This window comes from Schistocerca piceifrons, chromosome 6 (assembly GCF_021461385.2).
Source record: "Schistocerca piceifrons isolate TAMUIC-IGC-003096 chromosome 6, iqSchPice1.1, whole genome shotgun sequence".
Classification (NCBI taxonomy): Eukaryota; Metazoa; Arthropoda; class Insecta; order Orthoptera; family Acrididae; genus Schistocerca; species Schistocerca piceifrons.
The window spans coordinates 7,010,268-7,017,516 of NC_060143.1; the positions used below are offsets into that span (position 1 = coordinate 7,010,268).

The 7,249-nt window shown below is 42.9% G+C and overlaps 1 pseudogene; it reads left to right on the forward strand.

The window, feature by feature from the left end:
- Positions 1-1,627: 1,627 nt before the first annotated feature.
- On the forward strand, positions 1,628-1,745 carry LOC124803953 (annotated as a pseudogene).
- The last annotated feature ends 5,504 nt before the right edge of the window (positions 1,746-7,249 follow it).

Sequence of the window (7,249 nt, forward strand, 5' to 3'; positions counted from 1 at the left end):
TCTGTCTTACCATTATATAATCTATTTGATACCTTTATGTATCTCCAGGGTTCTTCCATGTATACAACCTTCTTTCATGATTCTTGAACCAAGTGTCAGCTATGATTAATTTGTGCTCTGTGCAAAATTCTAGCAGTCGGCTTCCTCTTTCATTTCTTACCTCCAATTCATATTCATCTACTACGTTTCCTTCTCTCCCTTTTTCCACTGCCGAATTCCAGTCACCCATGACTATTAAATTTTCGTCCCCCTTCGCAATCTGAATAATTCATTTTATTTCATCATAGATTTCTTCAATTTCTTCATCATCTGCAGAGCTAGTTGGCATATAAACTTGTACTACTGTAGTAGGCGTGGGCTTCGTATCTATCTTGGCCACAATAATGCGTTCACTATGCAGTTTGTAGTAGCTTACCCGCATTCCTATTTTCCTATTCATTATTAAACCTACTCCTGCATTACCCCTATTTGATTTTGTATTTATAACCCTGTAGTCACCTGACCAGAAATCTTGTTCCTCCTTCCACTGAACTTCACTAATCCCCACTATATCTACCTTTAACCTATCCATTTCCCTTTTTAAATTTTCTAACCTATCTGCCCGATTAAGGGATCTGACATTTAACGCTCCGATCCGTAGAACGCTAGTTTTCTTTCCCCTGATAATGACATCCTCTTGAGTAGTCCCCGCCCGGGGATCCGAATGGGGGACTATTTTACCTCCGGAATATTTTACCCAAGAGGACGCCATCATCATTCAACCATACAGTAAAGCTGCATGCCCTCGGGAAAAATTACGGCCCTAGTTTCCCCTTGCTTTCAGCCGTTCGCAGTACCACCACAGCAAGGCCAGATCAGTCAATTATCCAGACTGTTGCCCCTGCAACTACTGAAAAGGCTGCTGTCCCTCTTCAGGAACCACACGTTTGTCTGGCCTCTCAACAGATATCCCTCCGTTGTGGTTGCACCTACGGTACGGCTATCTGTATCGTTGAGGCACGCAAGCCTCCCCACCAACGGCAAGGTCCATGGTTCATGGGGGGGGGGGGGGGATATCAAAGATAGGCGAGCGTAATAACTATAGACACGCGCTTTTACGAATCAGAATGAAAATTCCTGACAGAAGAAATTTTGTACTGGACGGTACTCGAAGCTGAAAGCCTTGCCTTTCGAGGTCATGTGCTCTGACAACTGAACAGCCAATCCTCAGGCTGTGGCTAAGCCATGTCTCCATAATATTTCTGTGAAGTTTAAAAGGTAGAATAGAGGTAATAGCGGAAGTACTGCTGTCAGGACGAGTAATGAGTCGTGATTGGGTAGCTCAGCTGGTAGAGCACTTGCCTGAGGAAGGCAAAGGTTCCAGCTTCAAGTCCCAGTCTGGCATACAATGGTAATCTGCCAGCGAGTTCCGTCTCATACGAGTCTGTGCAATTTCATGGCCTAGTTTTTAAAAAAACTGTAGATCTGGATAAAGTTTTTATCGTACTGGCATCTTTCTAACAATAACTTTCTATCATTCGTTTTATGGCATGTCTTTTTCCCTTGTCACAAGACTTCCCAAGATCTTAAACTGGCATATGTAGAAAACAAATTCCATTAGTTTTATCAGTAGTCTATTGTAGAGGGTGCCAACGGCCTCGCCGCAGTGGATACACTGGTTCCCGTCAGATCACCGAAGTTAAGCGCTGTCGGGCGTGGCCGGCACTTGGATGGGTCACCATCCAGGCCGCCATGTGCTGTTGCCATTTTTCGGGGTGCACTCAGCCTCGTGATGCCAATTGAGGAGCTACTCGACCGAATAGTAGCGGCTCCGATCGAAGAAAACCATAGTAACGACTGGGAGAGCGGTGTGCTGACCACACGCCCCTCTTATCCTCATCCTCAACTGATGATGACATGGCGGTCGGATGGTCCCGATGGGCCACTTGTGGCCTGAAGACGGAGTGCTTATTGTAGAGGGTGACTCAGCTGCCACACCGACGTCGTCTTATGCAGCCCGCAATGTTATATCTGACATTCAGAAACCACATTCGAAATTTTCATATTCTGTCGGTCGCTAAGTGCAAGTTATTAGTCCTATCGACAAAATTAAAATGGAGCTTTTTGTAGGAAATTTCATGCAGTGAAATTTTTGTGATGATATACGTGTTCCCTAAACGCTGTAGTTTTCGAGTTATTCATGGAAAACTTACAAAAGTGGCCTCCAAATTCAGAGGGGAAGTGCCACGAACAGCGTACTAGAAATCCTAGGTGCGTTTGTTTCTGCAAAGGTACGCGACCTATGATTGTACAGGGGCTTAAGAGTTTAAATGTTGGTGGCAGAGGACAGTGCACTGGACAATATCACATCAGTTTTTACTTTGTACTCAGACCAATAATTATCGACATTTAGAGTAGTATGCTTTCAGGTGGGATAGTTCCTCAAGTTACTTGGCAAAAGCAAGTCATTAATCCTTATCCTCCACCAACAGGCAACAAGTCGAGTATTTAAGTGTGGACGCAAAGCCGATAGTCCTACTGACAGGGTGTACAGTTGGTGGTGCAGTTATAACAGGGCAGAAAACATCAGGTAGTAAATTTCGTGACGTTTTTGCTAAGAGACTGCTGCATAAAGAGAAAAAAACGACTAAACCACTGTAATGTGTATATATTAAGGTCCGATATACCAAAATATCTGTACCTGTACACCTAGACACACTATATACACTTACATCCTTTCATAAATCTCCTGGACTTGAAAATAAATAAAAAATTTAAAGTCTGTCCACGAATCCAGATTTTAACGGTTTATACCCAACATAAGATTTGACAGCAAACTAATATTTCAGGTTGACACGTTATATACTGAATCGCCAAAGAAACTGGTATAGGTATGAGTATTCAAATACAGATATACGTAAACAGGCAGAATACGGCGCCGCGGTCGGCAACGCTTATGTGAGACAATTAGTGTCTGGCGCAGAACTCAGATCGGTTACTGCTACTACAATGGCAGGTTATCAAGATTTATGTGACGTTCAACGTGATGTTATAGTTGGTGCACAAGCGATGGGACACAGCATATCCAAGGTAGCGATGAAGAGGGGATTTTCCCGTACGACCATTTCACGATTGTACCATGGATATCAGGAATCCAGTAAAACATCAAATCTCCGACACTGCTACGGCCGGGAAAATATCCTGCAAGAACGGGACCAACAACGACTAAAGAGAACCATTCAACGTGACAGAAGTTCAACCCATCCGCAAATTGCTGCAAATTTCAATGCTGAGCCATCAGCAAGAGTCAGCGTGCGAACCATTCAACGAAGCATCATCGATATGGGCTTTCCGAGCCGAAGGTCCACTCTTGTACCCTCGATGACTGCACGACACAAAGCTTTACGCATCGCCTAGGCCCGCCAACACCGACATTGGACAGTTGATGACTGGAAATATGTTGGCTAGTCGGACGAATCTCGGTTCAAATCGTATCAAAATGATGGACGTGTACGGGTATGAAGACAAACTCATGAATCCATGGATCCTAGATATCAGCAGAGGCCCGTGCAGTTGCAGTGGTATTGGACCTCTGACACCTCTAGATATGACTGACAGGTGACACGTACGTAAGCATCCTGTCTGATCACCTGCATCCATTCATGTCCATTGTGCATTCCGACTTATGGGCAATTCCAGCAGGATAATGCGACATCCCATACGTCCGGAATTGCTATAGAGTGGCTCTAGAAACACTCTTCTCAGTTTAACGACTGACAAGTACCAAGCACATAAACATCCTGTTTGATCACCTGCATCCATTCATGCCCATTATGCATTCCGACGGATTTGGGCAATTCCAGCAGGATAATGCGACATCCTACACGTCCCGAATCGCTACGGTGTGTCTCCAGAAACACTCTTCTGCGCTTAAGCACTTCCACTGGCTACCAAACTCTACAGACAGGAATATGATTGAGCGTATCTGGGATGCCTTGATATGTGCTGTTCAGAAGAGGTCTCTACCCGTCGTACTCTTACGGATGTATGGACAGCCCTGGAGGATTCATTGTGTCATTTCCCTCCAGCACTTCTTCAGATGTTAATCGATCCATGCCACGTCGTGCTGTGGCACTTCTGCGTGCTCGCGCGGTCCCAACACGATATTAATTTGGTGTACCACTTTCTTTGGCTCCTCAGTGTAGTATTTAGGTGAAAATGGCTACAAAGACAAAACCACGCAGTAATGAAAAAGACAAAATAAAAGGATGTTCTAAGCCAAGCAATGTCACATGGTGCGGCAGATTAATATTATTCAAGAAATTAATTTCAGCTGCGGAACGTTTTGCAGTTCAAATATCGGAAAACTCAATATACGGAGCTATGCGACTTGTTCATCATGCGTGATACCGGACATACCAGCCTCTCTGTGTCAGATTGAAATGTACCGTGCAATATTTTATAAAGGCGTTTTGACAATCGACAAAATTTTCCAATATCTACGATGCTGGCCCTGCCTTTGCATAAATTGCAGCCGAATCTGTTTAGATCAACGGCCGCTATTCTGCCTAAATATATCTCACTAGGGGTAAGATAGATACTGCCTACAGGAAAATTAAAGAGACCTTTGTAGAAAAGAGAAGTACTTGCATGAATATCAAGAGCTCAGATGGAAACCCAGTTCTAAGTAAAGAAGGGAAAGGAGAAAGGTGGAAGGAGTATATAGAGGGTCTATCCAAGGGCGATGTACTTGAGGACAATGTTATAGAAATGGAAGAGGATGTAGATGAAGATGAAATGGGAGATATACTGCGTGAAGAGTTTGATAGAGCACTGAAAGACCCAAGTCGAAACAAGGCCCCGGGAGTAGACAACATTCCATTACAACTACTGACAGCCTTGGGAGAGCCAGTCCTGACGAAACTCTACCATCTGGTGAGCAAGATGTATGAGACAGGCGATATACCTTCAGATCTCAAGAAGAATATAGTAATTCCAATCCCAAAGAAAGCAGGTGTTGACAGATGTGAAAATTACCGAACTATCAGTTTGATAAGTCACTGCTGCAAAATACTAACGCCAATTCTTTACAGACGAATGGAATAACTGGTAGAAGCCGACCTCGGGGAAGATCAGTTTGGATTCCGTAGAAATATGGGAACACGTGAGGCAATACTGTCCCTACGACTTATTTTAGAAGAAAGATTAAGAAAAGGCAAACCTACGTTTCTAGCTTAGAGAAAGCTTTTGACAACGTTGACTGGAATATGCTCTTTCAAATTCTGAAGGTGGCTGGGGTAAAATACAGGGAGCGAAAGGCTATTTACAATTTGTACAGAAACCAGATGGCAATTACAAGAGTCGAGGGGTATGAAAGGGAAGCAGCGTTTGGGAAGGGAGTGAGACAGGGTTGTAGCCTATCCCCGATGTTGTTCAATCTGTATATTGAGCAAGCAGTAAAAGAAACAAAAGAAAAATTCGGAGTAGGTATTAAAATCCATGGAGAAGAAATAAAAACTTCGAGGTTCGCCGATGACATTGTAATTCTGTCAGAGACAGCAAAGGAATTGGAAGAGCAGTTGAACGGAATGGACAGTGTCTTGAAAGGAGGGTATAAGATGAACATCAACAAAAGCAAAATGAGGATAATGGAATGTAGTCGAATTAAGTCTGGTGATGCTCAGGGAATTAGATTAGGAAATGAGACACTTAAAGTAGTAAAGGTTTTTTGCTATTTGGGGAGCAAAATAACGTATGATGGTCGAAGTAGAGAGGATATAAAATGTAGACTGGCAATGGAAAGGAATGCGTTTATGAAGAAGAGAAATTTGTTATAAAGTACAGATTTAAATGTCAGGAAGTCGTTTCTGAAAGTATTTGTATGGAGTGTAGCCATGTATGGAAGCGAAACATGGATGATAAATAGTTTGGACAAGAAGAGAATAGAAGCTTTCGAAATGTGGTGCTATAGAAGAAGGCTGAAGATTAGATGGATAGATCACATAACTAATGAGGAGGTATTGAATAGAATTGGGGAGAAGAGGATTTTGTGGCACAACTTGAGTACAAGAAGGGATCGGTTGGTAGGACATGTGTTGAGGCATCAAGGGATCACCAATTTAGTATTGGAGGGCAGCGTGGAGGGTAAAAGTCGTAGAGGGAGACCAAGAGTTGAATACAATAAGCAGATTGAGAAGGATGTAGGCTGGAGTAGGTACTGGGAGATGAAGAAGCTTGCACAGGATAGAGTAGCATGGAGAGCTGCATCAAACCAGTCTCAGGACTGAAGACCACAACAACAGTGTACTACTCAGACAAACGGCAAAAATATTTAACTCTTTGGAAGCTGCAGGAGGGTCCTCGCAGCTGAGCAAGAAGGCGTGAGAAACTGGAGCGTGGCCAGAGTCGTGTGAAGAATAGAACTCGACTTTCGAGAAAGAAATTCTTTTTCCAGACTTACCGATAGATATGTTATAGTTCTAGAATTTTCTACAAAATTTGAGAAGTTCTTCAGAATTTCACGAAGAAAGTAATAATACTCGCGTAAATTTTACTCTTGTATAAATAATATATGCTTACTTTTTAAATAAAATTGTGATCACAGTGCTGAATTGCTCCCCAAGAGTTCTACATGAAACCATAATGATAATTTTATGTACACGTAATATATTATGAAATAACTGCAGTAACTAAAAGAAGGCCGTCGTCATGATATTGCTTCCTGTCAAGCACCGTGAAAAAAAAAGTTTCTTTCTAGAAAGTATTGTGCCATGTACACCAGTAGTGAAAGAGGGTCCCTAGTTACTGCAGTTATTTCATAATATATTATATGTACATAAAATTATCATTATGGTTTCATGTAGAACTCTTGGGGAGCAATTGAGCACTGATCACAATTACGGATGTCGGTAGTACCTCGTGCACGAGGTATATAAGGGCGCAGCATGGAAGAGCTGTCATCCGACGTGATTTTGGCCGTTCTGCGAAAATTAACAGACATTCAATGCAGGTGGATAGATGAAGCTAGCCGCACGGGACACTCAATTTCGAAAATCGTTATGGAATTCAATGTTCATAGCTCCCCAGTGTCAAGAGTTTGCCGAAGCTTCCAAATTTCAGGCATCATCTCTCATCTCGGACAACGCAGTTATTGGCGGCCTTCACTTAACGACCAACGCCGGTCGTGTGGAGTTGTCAGTGCTAACAGACAAGCAACAATGCTTGAAATAATCGAAGAAATCAATGTGGGGCGTACGACGGATGTATCCCT